A 13,326-nucleotide genomic window follows, 5' to 3' on the forward strand; every position below is an offset into this window, starting at 1 on the left:
CGTCCCTGCATTTTCAAAAAGATCACATTTTATTACATTTTGTTTATCTGTACTTTATTACATCTTATTGCGATTTATACTTGTAATGTTTCTTTTCCATATATATGTATGTACAGTGGGGGAAAAAAGTATTTGATCCCCTGCTGATTTTGTACGTTTGCCCACTGACAAAGAAATGATCAGTCTATAATTTTAATGGTAGGTGTATTTTAACAGTGAGAGACAGAATAACAGCCACAAAATCCAGAAAAATGCATATCAAAAAAGTTATAAATTGATTTGCATGTTAATGAGGGAAATAAGTATTTGACCCATTTTCAATGCCCTGGCTTAGGGAAGGAGGTTCTCACCCATGATTTGACGGTACATGGCCCCGTCCATCGTCCCTTTGATGCGGTGTAGTTGTCCTGTCCCCTTAGCAGAAAAACAGCCCCAAAGCATAATGTTTCCACCTCCTTGTTTGATGGTGGGAATGGTGTTCTTGGGGTCATTCCTCCTCCTCCAAACACGGCGAGTTGAGTTGATGGCAAGGAGCTTGATTTTGGTCTCATCTGAGACCACTTTCACCCAGTTCTCCTCTGAATCATTCAGATGTTCATTGGCAAACTTCAGACGGGCCTGTACATGTGCTTTCTTGAGCAGGGGGACCTTGCGGGCGCTGCAGGATTTCAGTCCTTCATGGCGTAGTGTGTTACCAATTGTTTTCTTGGTGACTATGGTCCCAGCTACCTTGAGATCATTAACAAGATCCTCCCATGTAGTTCTGGGCTGATTCCTCACCGTTCTCATGATCATTGAAACTCCACGAGGTGAGATCTTGCATGGAGCCCCAGACTGAGGGAGACTGACAGTTATTTTGTGTTTCTTCCATTTGCGAATAATCGCACCAACTGTTGTCACCTTCTCACCAAGCTGCTTAGTGATGGTCTTGTAGCCCATTCCAGCCTTGTGTAGGTCTACAATCTTGTCCCTGACATCCTTGGACAGCTCTTTGGTCTTGGCCATGGTGGAGAGTTTGGAATCTGATTGATTGATTGCTTCTGTGGACAGGTGTCTTTTATACAGGTAACGAGCTGAGATTAGGAGCACTCCCTTTAAGAGAGTGCACCTAATCTCAGCTCGTTACCTGTATGAAAGACACCTGGGAGCCAGAAATCTTGCTGATTGATAGGGGATCAAATACTTATTTCCCTCATTATCATGCAAATCAATTTATAACTTTTTTGAAATGCGTTTTTCTGGATTTTTTGGCTGTTATTCTGTCTCTCACTGTTAAAATACACCTACCATTAAAATTATAGACTGATCATTTCTTTGTGAGTGGGCAAACGCACAAAATCAGCAGGGGATCAAATACTTTTTTCCCTCACTGTATGTATGTATGTATGTATGTATGTAAGTGTGTGTGTGTCTGTCTCTGTGTGAAAGTGTGTGTGTGTGTGTGTGTGTCTGTGAAAGTGTGTGTGTGTGTGCGTGTGTCTGTCTGTGAAAGTGTGTGTGTGTGTGTGGGTGTGACAGTGTGTATGAGTGTCTGTCTGTCATGTAACTCGCACATCTGTGAGGGCACCATTTTTGCAGAAAGAGATGTACACATTTTGGAGCAACATATGCTGCCATCCAGACATCATCTTTTCCAGGGACGTCCCTGCATTTTTCAGCAGGATAACGCCAAACCACATTCTGCCCAGATTACAAGCGCATGGTTGCGTAGGCAGAGAGTGCGGGTGCTAGCATGGCCTGCCTGCAGTCCTGACCTGTCTCCGAATTGAGAATGTGTGGCGCACTATGAAGTGCAAATTAAGACAACGAAGGCCCTGTGCAGTTGCGCAGCTGAGGAAATGCATAATGGATGAATGGGGGGAAATCCCACTTGCTAAACTTAACCAAGTGGTGTCTTCAGTGCCCAAGTGCTTAATAAGTGTTATTAAAAGAAAAGGTGATGTTACATAGTGGTAAACAGTCGACTGTCCCAACTTTCTTGGTTTCTTTTCACTGCTAATGAGATGCTGTAGAGTGAGTTAGTTATATTGCTTTCAGGAGCTCTAATCGTATTGATGAATTCATGCAGCATTTGTAATTGAATTTCAAAAAGAAATCCTTGCTGTCTGGCCTGTGTGTATGAGATGTACTCTGTCAATCTTTGGCTAACAACTGAAACATTGGTAGAACAGAAATGGCAACATAAAAAAGAAAAGTACATTTTAAAAGAGCACATTAAATAGGATGAATATACAGTTTTTTACAATCACTTTGTCACTAATTTCAGAACCTTGATGTCATTTTTCAAAACTAGACACAAAACTCAAAACGGTCATCACTTGTAACACTGCACAATACAATGTTTTGAACATTGGACAGCCTTTCATATCTTTAAAGAAACCTTGCACTTGCAGACTTGTTGGTTCAAATAACTCATTTATCATGAAATACCATAGTAACATAGTAACACAGAAGATACCGATAGTTTCACTGTGTAGTTGTTCGTACAATCATTAAATATTGTAGTACAAAATATGTGATACATGTTTCATTATGGTACTACACATAAATACATCACTGTAAAAGGACTAGTAGAGAGAATACTACAGACACAGTGGAATCATTGAACAAAATCTGAAATGTATTGATGCAATACAATCAAATCACACCATAGGTTTCTTTGAATCCATGCAACAATAATTAGCTACAAAAAAGAACAAAACTACAGTAAAATGTCAACAGCAGTGTTCCTCACCTGGCTTAGTGTAAAAAGCAAAACAAAGGATTGATTACTGTACTTCTAAATTTCCATCAGCCCTGTGTTCAGGTTCAGGTTCTCACAACCATTTTTCACAAGAGGCATCTTGAAACTGAACATACCTGAACATACTCAGTCATCAGCTGCTTCACTCTGTCTGCATTTCTTTCAAAAGGCACACTATACTCTGTGCTACACATTGGTATGCAGTATACAGTCATTTGACAATTGAGAGTAGCCTAATGTTTAGTGCATGCTGAAGACTTGCCGCTTCTCAGTACGGAAATTTCTGATGATTGAGGCCACAGTTGATCCTGAGTTGATTCTGAGGTTTGATTGAATCATTGTAGCTGCCTCAGTCATGGTCATGCCATGATTTACAACATGCTCTACAACTATTTCTCGGATTTCACTGGACACTATTTGCTGTTGCTGCCGCTGTCTGGTCCGTGGCCTTGTCCTCTACCACGTTCCCCAAACACCTCTCAAATGAGGCCCATGGCTGCCTCTCTGGTGAGGCCTAAGCCCTCCTCTATGACGAGGCCCACGACCACCTCTCAGAAGGGGTGCATGTCCCCTTCCATTCCTTTGACCACCACGTCTTCCTCCTCCCACTGCTTGACCTCTATTGTGACCTGGATGACTTGCCGGCTCCATGTTATCACTGTGTTGCTGGGGTGGATAGCACTCATTTCACTCGATACTCGTACCACAATGTGAAATCAATCATCAATAACCAGTTGGCAGTATTGGAAAAGCAATTACAAGGGCCTGCATACATACAGTAATGTCAAATCTGATGTGGAAGAACAATCATCTTCAACCAGGTTGGAGCGTTAGTTGCAATGCCTTTAATACACGCAGCGTGGAGAGGAACAGTGACTCAAGTAGATCCCAAAGTCGCTCTGCCTTCATTTTAACAGTCAGAGCTTTTATACACAAAAATCAAAGAGCTGGTTATAATCAGAAAGTCATTACTATGTTATCTTAAAAGTTAGCTAAGCAGAATTTATATCATTATAGGACAGAGTTCATAGATCAACACATGGATTAGGGAGCAGGCACTTCAATCATACTGTTTGACATTGTCTCCAAGATTCTCATCGTAAATAACAAACAGAAATCAAACTACCTTCTGGCCTGACCTTCTAGCTTGACCTTATCTTTCTTAAGTATACAAGAGAGAAAAACAGGTATTAGAGAAAGAATTTCTAACTTTCCTTCCACACTGAAAACATGGTGTGGAAAAGTGCTACATGATGATGAATGATGATGAAATATTACATCCATAGATAATGTAGTCCAACTGGTTCATGCTCCTCGGTTATTGGTGTCAATGGATCTCATTATCCTGAAACTTTCATGATCGAAACATGGAATATTGTTTGTCAGTTTCCATAAAATTATGCATTAAGAGTAATGCAACAGTCACTTATCATTTTGAGCAGCTGTATCAATTGATAGTTAGATCTTTGTAATGAAATGAATAGACAGTGATCTCAGATGTAATGTGTGAATTGCATTTTGAAATGGTAATACTTTGATGTAAGTTGTGTCATTTTAGTTCAATGAACAAATGATCTGAGGTTGATGTGTATTGTATCCAAGCAATTGTAAAAAAGTGTTAGAATTTTGAAAAATGTGCATTTTGATCATCGGGTGTGAGTTTAGTGTCTAGAGTTTTGAAAAATGACATCAAGGTTCTGAAATGAGTGCCAAAGTGATTGTAAAAAAGTGTAATATCAGGGGACAGTGGCTATTAGAGATCTGGCCTCTGTATTAATGTAACAGGTCACATTGTATGTGTACACTGATACTTGATAGTATAATATAGTACAAGTAAAAAACATACATAGGTATCATAGAAGTATTTTGCAGAAATGATTATGGATAGTTATCAAAATGGAGAGGAAATGCTAAATCCAGTCTCCCCAGGCTGAGCTTCTATTGCTACACCTGCTAAGTGGCTGCTGGCCCCACTATATGGATAGAGCCACACCAAGTACAAGAGTCTCCCCATTGCTATTTATATCTCCCTATCCAGTCTTCTATAAGTGTCAGGGTGGGGTGCCTATTCCCCTGCATGCTTTGAAACCTATAGCACCTGGGACGCACACTTGGGATCCGGTTCCTCTGCCCCTCACATACACATGAGGAATCCCAGGTGCTCAACACGTCATACTGTCTCTTTCATCTCATGTGTAAACTATGGACAAATACATGACTAAACGTGTTTAGTTGCTTTTCCCAGAATGCTTTGCGCCACGATATGCAAATAACGGGGACTATGATTGGCTCCCTGACATTACCCACACTGCGACTGATGCTACCCATTTCACTACCCAACAAAGACCCATAATATGCGTGTGTCTGTCTGTCTGTCTGTCTGTCTGTCTGTCAAAGTATGTGTGTGTGTGTCTGTGTGTGTCTGTGTCTGTCTGTCTGTCTGTGTGTGAAAGTGTGTGTGTGTGTGTCTGTCTGTCTGTCATGTAACTTGCACATCTGTGAGGGCACCACTAATGCCGAAAGAGATGTATACATATTGTTTATTTTCCATATATATGTATGTATGTATGTATGCATGTCCAATTGCTTTGACAATACAAATGAATTGAATTGAGAGGGAGAGAGAGAGAGAGAGAGACAGACAGACAGACAGAGACACACATACACACACACACACACACACACACACACAGAGAGCCAGCCAGCCAGCCAGCCAGCTCAGCGATGACATGACGAGCCTCTCTCAGCTTACTGCTATGACAGCACAGAGCACGTACATTCCGTTTAACAAATCGTTAAACAAAAAAGGTTATAAACACATTGACTACAATACCGGTTAGTAAGACGAAGGTGAGTCTCTCGTTAGTATTATTAGTCAGACATTAAATAACTACGCAGGTTAGTATTTATGTCAGGTAACTTCTCGTTATATATATATCAGTCTCATTTACGTTTAGGTGCCGAGAAAGATCCTATTTGTTACCACAATTTCCCTTAACTGATTATTATTCAATGATTAAGGATAGGCAGGGCCACCAATAATCTAATGTCTATTAACTTGTGTCAATTTCAGACTAAACAGTTAAACAGGAATGAGAAGATATTTCTCGGCGTTGACAGATTTTATTTCTAAAATTATCAACAAAACAGTTTAATGCAACACACATTTATATTTAAGAAAACTAAATGATATTACACATTCTAGAGTTATGAATCACAGATTAACATTTCTAATTGATTTCTCAAATGTCATGAATCACAAACTCCAAACTGTTAAACTTATGTGAACTTCGTCGCAGAGAGGCCTCTCTGGCTTCGGGCTCAGATAACAGCACACGGCACGAGGTCTGTGTGGTTTGGAACAAAGGCAGTCTGGTTCGGCTTTGTCCAAGAACTTCCACTCAGTCGATGCACCTGGAAGTTGGGGTTTCGGGAATGTAGAGTCTTTTCCAAACAGATTTTCCACTGGTTTGAATGCTCCAAGGTTGTGCACAAAATCTTCTTTGTAAGCAGGGTTCCACCGTAGTTACTTGAAGACGAAGTCTTTGAGGAAAGCAGGGCCCTGTTTGTTCCAAGGGTCAAGTTTCTTAAGACTCAAATAGCTATTTAAGTGACTGACACTTTCGTATTCAGTCGACTTAGTCAATTGTCCAGCTGTAAAACTCCACTGATCAGGTGGGTCTGTAAAGTTATTTATTTAATAAAGTCCTTTAAAAGAATTCTTCGTACGGCTCAATCTCCTTCTCCCAGTTTAACTCTTCTGTTGCCGGCAAAGACTTGGTTGGTTTCTGATTCCGGTTCTGGCAACAGAGCTACAGGTTGAGCTGTGGCAGCGAGTTTCTGGTTCAGGTGAGAGAAAGAGAGAGAGAAAGACTGTCCGCTGTTCCTTAAAGTCTGTCAGATCAGTAGGTGATTGGTCCCTGAGTTCTTGAGATTGGATTTCGGTTTCAGCCCCCAGTGTCCTATTGGAGGGGGGCTTGATTTATGACTGATGTCAATCCATGCCATCTTTTGGAAATGCCGGTTGGCCCGGGTTCGTAGCTCTATGTCGGGATTTTGGCTCTCATCCACTTCAAAGAGTTTTTATCACCTACAGGCCCCTTTCTCCAGACATCTCATAGCAGAATTCCAAACTATTTGGCCTCTTCTCGGTGCCATCCTCCCCAAAACTGTCACTTTGATGCAAACCAGTTCCAAGCTGATGAGCTAAGGAAATCTGATAACTTTGGGGGGGAGAGGTCTTCTTTAGATCCGTGCTTCAGCTCAGAGCCCAAATGCTCTTATCCAAATACACCCAACATAACGCTACATATGTATGTATGTATGTATATATGTGTAGAAGGAAAATTAGAAATTATTTTCTTACACCTGTTTTTCTCTCTTGTATACTTAAGAAAGATACGGTCAAACTAGAAGGTCAGCCCAGAAGATAGTTTGATTTCTGTTTGTTATTTACGATGAGAACCTTGGAGACAATGTCAAACGGTTTGACCTACGAGCCTGTTCCCTAAAACCATGTGTTGACCTATGATCTCTGTTCTATAATGATATATGTTCTGCTTAGTTAGCCTTTAAGATAACATAGTAATGACTTTCTAGCATATATGGATGTATGTATGTATGTATATATATATATATATATATATGTATGTATGTATGTCCAATTGCTTTGACAATACAAATGAATTGAATTGAGAGGAAGAGAGAGAGAGAGAGCGAAAGAGAGAGAGAGAGACAGACAGACAGACAGACAGCTCAGCGATGACATCACGAGCCTCTCTCAGCTGACTGCTATGACATCACAGAGCACGTACATTCCGTTGCTTGTCGTCTGTCAACCACTTAGTCACTGCTAGCCAGACTGTCCCTAAGACAAAGTGTACAATACTTCAATTATATCTCCTCCAGACAGATAAAGAGTATTAAGAGCTACGATGAAGTTACCCAGGAGACGTAAAAAGCTTGCATCACCTGGTATTTCCTGGAGGTCACCCATCCAAGTACTAACCAGGCCCTGGCCCGTTTAGTTTCCAAGGTCTGACGAGATCGGGCACGTTCAGGACGGTGTGGCCGCAAGCCGAGATGCCTGGCTGCATGATGTCTCTTAAAGGCTGGCGGGTATTGACGGAATTTCCAGCAAAAAATAAAAAATAAAAAAATAAAAAAATGGAGGGAAAAATAACAGTGCAGGAAAGGGTGTTGAAAGTAGCCGGGAACGTGTACAATTCTTCAATTATATCTCCTCCAGACAGAAAGAGAGTATTAAGAGCTACGATGAAGTTACCCAGGAGACGTAAAAAGCTTGCAGCACCTGGTATTTCTAGGAGATCTCCCATCCAAGTACTGACCAGGCCATGCCCCGTTTAGCTTCCGAGATCTGACGAGACGGGGTGCGTCCAGGACGGTGTAGCCGCAAGCCGAGAGGCCTGGCTGCATGATGTCTCTTAAAGGCTGACGGGTGTTGACGGAACTTCCAGCAAATAAAAAAAGAAAAATGGAGGGAAAAATATCAGTTCAGCAAAGGGTGTTGAAAGTAGCCGGGTACGTGTACATTTCTTCAATTATATCTCCTCCAGACAGAAAGAGAGTATTAAGATCTACGATGATGTTACCCAGGAGACGTATAAAGCTTGCAGCACCTGGTATTTCCAGGAGGTCACCCATCCAAGTACTGACCAGGCCCTGCCCTGTTTAGCTTCCGAGATCTGATGAGATCGGTCGCGTTCAGGACGGCGTGGCCACAAGCCGAGAGGCCTGGCAGCATGATGTCTCTTAAAGGCGGGCGGGTTTTGACGGACCTTCCAGCAAAAAAAAAAAGAAAAAAGAAAAATGGAGGGAAAAATATCAGTGCAGCAAAGGGTGTTGAAAGTTGCCGGGTACGTGTACATTTCTTCAATTGTATCTTCTCCTGACAGAAAGAGAGTATTAAGAGCTACGATGAAGTTACCCAGGAGACGTAAAAAGCTTGCAGTACCTAGTTTTTCCAGGAGGTCACCAATCCAAATACTGACCAGGTCCTGCCACGTGTTTCTTCCTAGATCTGACAAGATCAGGCGCGTTCAGGACGTTGTGGCCGCAAGCCAAAAAGCCTGGCTGCATGATGTCTCTTAAAGGCTGGCGGGTATTGACGGAACTTCCAGCAAAAAAAAGAAAAATGGAGGGAAAAATACCAGTGCAGCAAATGGTGTTGAAAGTAGCCGGGTACGTGTACAAATCCTCAATTATAACACCTCCAGACAGAAAGAGAGTATTAAGAGCTACAATGAAGTTACTCAGGAGACTAAAAAGCTTGCAGCACCAGGTATTTCCAGGAGGTCTCCCATCCAAGTACTGACCAGGCCCTGCCCCATTTAGCTTCCGAGATCTGACAAGATCGGGCACGTTCAGGTAAGTGTGGCCGCAAGCCTAGGGAGCTGGCTGCATGATGTCTCTTAAAGGTTGGCGGGTATTGACGGAACTTCCAGCAAAAAAAAAAAAAAAATGGATGGAAAAATATCAGTGCAGCAAAGGGTGTTGACAGTAGCTGGGTACGTGTACAATTCTTCAATTATATCTCCTCCAGACAGAAAGAGAGAATTAAGAGCTACGATAAAGTTACCCAGGAGACGTAAAAGCTTGCAGCACCAGGTATTTCCAGGAGGTCTCCCATCCAAGTACTGACCAGGTCCTGCCCCGTTTAGCTTCCGAGATCTTACGAGATCGGGCACGTTCAGGACGTTGTGGCCGCAAGCCGAGAGGCCTGGCTGCATGATGTCTCTTAAAGGCTGGCGGGTATTGACGGAACTTCCAGCAAAATAAAAAAAAAAGAAAAATGGAGGGAAAAATATCAGTGCAGCAAAGGGTGTTGAAAGTAGCCGGGTACGTGTACAATTCTTCAATTATATCTCCTCCAGACTGAAAGAGAGTATTACGAGCTACGATGAAGTTACCCAGGAGACGTATAAAGCTTGCAGCACCTGGTATTTCCAGGACGTCATCCATCCAAGTACTGACCAGGACCTGCCCCGTTCAGCTTACGCGATCTGACGAGATCGAGCGCGTTCAGGACGGTGTGGACACAAGCCGAGAGGCCTGGCTGCATGATGTTTCTTAATGGTTGGCGGGTATTGACGGAACTTCCAGCAAAAAAAAAATAAAGAAAAACGGAGGGAAAAATATCAGTGCAGCAAAGGATGTTGAAAGTAGCCAGGTACGTGTACAATACTTCAATTATATCTCCTCCAGACAGAAAGAGAGTATTAAGAGCTACGATAAAGTTACCCAGGAGACGTAAAAAGCTTGCAGAACCAGGTATTTCCAGGAGGTCCCACATTCAAGTAATGACCAGGCCCTGCCCCGTTTAGCTTCCGAGATCTGACGAGATGGGGCGCGTTCAGGACGGTGTGGTTGCAAGCCAAGAGGCCTGGCTGTATGATGTCTCTTAAAGGCTGGAAGGTATTGATGGAACTTCCAGCAAAAAAAAAAAAAAAGAAAAACGGAGGGAAAAATTTCAGTGCAGCAAAGGGTGTTGAAAGTAGCCGGGTACGTGTACAATTCTTCAATTATATCTCCTCCAGACTGAAAGAGAGTATTAAGAGCTACGATGAAGTTACACAGGATACGTAAAAAGCTTGCATCACCTGGTATTTCCAGGAGGTCACCCATCCAAGTACTGAAGAGGCCCTGCACCGTTTAGCTTCCGAGATCTGATGAGATCGACCGCGTTCAGGACGGTGTGGCCGCAAGCCAAGCAGCCTGGCTGCATGATGTCTCTTAAAGGCTGGAGGGTATTGACGGAACTTCCAGCAAAATAAAAAAGATAAAAGAAAAATGGAGGGAAAAATATCTGTGCAGTAAAGGGTGTTGAAAGTAGCCGGGTACGTGTACAATTCTTCAATTAAATCTCCTCCAGACAGAAAGAGAGTATTAAAAGCTACGACGAAGTTCCCCAGGTGACGTAAAAAGATTGCAGCACCTGGTACTTCCAGGAGGTCTCCCATTCATGTACTGACCAGGCCCTGCCCCGTTTAGCTTCCAAGATCTGACGAGATTGGGGGCGTTTAGGACGGTGTGGCCGCAAGCCAAGAGGCCTGGCTGCATGATGTCTCTTAAAGGCTGGCGGGTATTGACGGAACTTCTAGCAAAAAAAAAAAAAAAAGAAAAACGTAGGCAAAAATATCAGTGCAGCAAAGGGTGTTGAAAGTAGCCGGGTACGTGTACAATTCTTCAATTATATCTCCTCCAGACTGAAAGAGAGTATTAAGAGCTACGATAAAGTTACCCAGGAGACGTAAAAAGCTTGCAGCACCTGGTATTTCCAGGAGGTCAACAATCCAAGTACTGACCAGGCCCTGCCCCGTTTAGCTTCCGAGATCTGACGAGATTGGGGGCGTTTAGGACGGTGTGGCCGCAAGCCAAGAGGCCTGGCTGCATGATGTCTCTTAAAGGCTGGCGGGTATTGACGGAACTTTTAGCAAAAAAAAAAAAAAAAAAAAAAAAAAGAACAACGGAGGCAAGAATATCAGTGCAGCAAAGGGTGTTGAAAGTTGCCGGGTACGTGTACAATACTTCAATTATATCTCCTCCAGACAGAAAGAGAGTATTAAGAGCTACGATAAAGTTACCCAGGAGAAGTAAAAAGCTTGCAGCACCTGGTATTTCCAGGAGGTCAACCATCCAAGTACTGACCAGGCCCTGGCCCGTTTAGTTTCCCATTTCTGACGAGATCGGGCGCGTTCAGGACTTTGTGTCCGCAAGCCGAGACGCCTGGCTGCATGATGTCTCTTAAAGGTTGGTGGGTATTGACGGAACTTCCAGAAAAAAAAAAAAAAAAAAAAAAATGGAGGGAAAAATATCAGTGCAGCAAAGGGTGTTGAAAGTAGCCGGGTACGTGTACAATTCTTTAATTATATCTCCTCCAGACAGAAAGAGAGTATTAAGAGCTACAATGAAGTTACCCAGGAGACGTAAAAAGCTTGCAGCACCTGGTATTTTCAGGAGGTCACCCATCCAAGTACTGAACAGGCCCTGCCCCGTTTAGCTTCCGGGATCTGATGAGATCGGTCGCGCTCAGGACGGTGTGGTCGCAAGCAAGAGGCCTGGCTGCATGATGTCTCTTAAAGGCTGGAGGGTATTGACGGAACTTCCAGCAAAATAAAAAAGAAAAAAGAAAAATGGAGGGAAAAATATCAGTGCAGCAAAGGATGTTGAAAGTAGCCGGGTACGTGTACAATTCTTCAATTATATCTCCTCCAGACTGAAAGAGTATTAAGAGCTACAATGAAGTTACCCAGGAGACGTAAAAAGCTTGCAGCACCTGGTATTTCCAGGAGGTCACCCATCCAAGTACTGAACAGGCCCTGTCCCGTTTAGCTTCCGGGATCTGATGAGATCGGTCGCGCTCAGGACGGTGTGGTCGCAAGCAAGACGCCTGGCTGCATGATGTCTCTTAAAGGCTGGAGGGTATTGACGGAACTTCCAGCAAAATAAAAAAGAAAAGAGAAAAATGGAGGGAAAAATATCAGTGCAGCAAAGGATGTTGAAAGTAGCCGGGTACGTGTACAATTCTTCAATTATATCTCCTCCAGACTGAATGAGAGTATTAAGAGCTACAATGAAGTTACCCAGGAGACGTAAAAAGCTTGCAGCACCTGGTATTTCCAGGAGGTCACCCATCCAAGTACTGACCAGGCCTTGCCCCGTTTAGTTTCCAAGATCTGTTGAGATCGGGCGCGTTCAGGACGGTGTGGCCACAAGCCGAGAGGCCTGGCTGCATGATGTCTCTTAAAGGCTGGAGGGTATTGACGGAACTTACAGCAAAATAAAAAAGAAAAAAGAAAAATGGAGGGAAAAATATCAGTGCAGCAAAGGATGTTGAAAGTAGCCGGGTACGTGTACAATTCTTCAATTATATCTCCTCCAGACTGAATGAGAGTATTAAGAGCTACAATGAAGTTACCCAGGAGACGTAAAAAGCTTGCAGCACCTGGTATTTCCAGGAGGTCACCCATCCAAGTACTGAACAGGCACTGCCCCGTTTAGCTTCCGGGATCTGATGAGATCGGGCGCGTTCAGGACGGTGTGGCCGCAAGCCAAGAGGCCTGGCTGCATGATGTCTCTTAAAGGCTGGCGGGTATTGACTTAACTTCCAGCAAAAAAAAAAAAAAAAAAAATTAGAAAAATGGAGGGAAAAATATCAGTGCAGGAAAGGGTGTTGAAAGTAGCCGGGTACATGTACAATTCTTCAATTATATCTCCTCCAGACTGAAAGAGAGTATTAAGAGCTACAATGAAGTTACCCAGGAGACGTAAAAAGCTTGCAGCACCTGGTATTTCCAGGAGGTCACCCATCCAAGTACTGAACAGGCCCTGCCCCGTTTAGCTTCCGGGATCTGATGAGATCGGTCGCGCTCAGGACGGTGTGGTCGCAAGCAAGACGCCTGGCTGCATGATGTCTCTTAAAGGCTGGAGGGTATTGACGGAACTTCCAGCAAAATAAAAAAGAAAAAAGAAAAATGGAGGGAAAAATATCAGTGCAGCAAAGGATGTTGAAAGTAGCCGGGTACGTGTACAATTCTTCAATTATATCTCCTCCAGACTGAATG

The 13,326-nt window shown here is 43.1% G+C and overlaps 1 non-coding gene and 13 pseudogenes across 1 annotated transcript; all 14 read right to left on the reverse strand.

Annotated features, from left to right (window-relative positions):
- Positions 1-7,702: 7,702 nt before the first annotated feature.
- On the reverse strand, positions 7,703-7,821 carry LOC136729586 (uncharacterized; annotated as a pseudogene).
- A 221-nt stretch (positions 7,822-8,042) lies between these two features.
- Positions 8,043-8,161, reverse strand: LOC136729010 (uncharacterized; annotated as a pseudogene).
- A 209-nt stretch (positions 8,162-8,370) lies between these two features.
- LOC136729303 (5S ribosomal RNA) lies at positions 8,371-8,489 on the reverse strand. Its single transcript, XR_010808913.1, has one exon. It is a non-coding gene; the product is annotated as a 5S ribosomal RNA (ribosomal RNA).
- Positions 8,490-9,029: 540 nt separating this feature from the next.
- On the reverse strand, positions 9,030-9,148 carry LOC136729693 (uncharacterized; annotated as a pseudogene).
- Positions 9,149-9,355: 207 nt separating this feature from the next.
- On the reverse strand, positions 9,356-9,474 carry LOC136729571 (uncharacterized; annotated as a pseudogene).
- A 544-nt stretch (positions 9,475-10,018) lies between these two features.
- LOC136729193 (uncharacterized) lies at positions 10,019-10,137 on the reverse strand (annotated as a pseudogene).
- Positions 10,138-10,350: 213 nt separating this feature from the next.
- LOC136729057 (uncharacterized) lies at positions 10,351-10,469 on the reverse strand (annotated as a pseudogene).
- A 216-nt stretch (positions 10,470-10,685) lies between these two features.
- Positions 10,686-10,804, reverse strand: LOC136728827 (uncharacterized; annotated as a pseudogene).
- Positions 10,805-11,018: 214 nt separating this feature from the next.
- On the reverse strand, positions 11,019-11,137 carry LOC136728916 (uncharacterized; annotated as a pseudogene).
- A 557-nt stretch (positions 11,138-11,694) lies between these two features.
- LOC136728812 (uncharacterized) lies at positions 11,695-11,813 on the reverse strand (annotated as a pseudogene).
- A 213-nt stretch (positions 11,814-12,026) lies between these two features.
- LOC136729680 (uncharacterized) lies at positions 12,027-12,145 on the reverse strand (annotated as a pseudogene).
- Positions 12,146-12,360: 215 nt separating this feature from the next.
- LOC136729738 (uncharacterized) lies at positions 12,361-12,479 on the reverse strand (annotated as a pseudogene).
- Positions 12,480-12,695: 216 nt separating this feature from the next.
- On the reverse strand, positions 12,696-12,814 carry LOC136729530 (uncharacterized; annotated as a pseudogene).
- A 221-nt stretch (positions 12,815-13,035) lies between these two features.
- On the reverse strand, positions 13,036-13,154 carry LOC136729734 (uncharacterized; annotated as a pseudogene).
- Between the last annotated feature and the right edge of the window lie 172 nt (positions 13,155-13,326).

The sequence above is a fragment of the Amia ocellicauda genome, unplaced genomic scaffold, assembly GCF_036373705.1.
Source record: "Amia ocellicauda isolate fAmiCal2 unplaced genomic scaffold, fAmiCal2.hap1 HAP1_SCAFFOLD_30, whole genome shotgun sequence".
Classification (NCBI taxonomy): domain Eukaryota; kingdom Metazoa; phylum Chordata; class Actinopteri; order Amiiformes; family Amiidae; genus Amia; species Amia ocellicauda.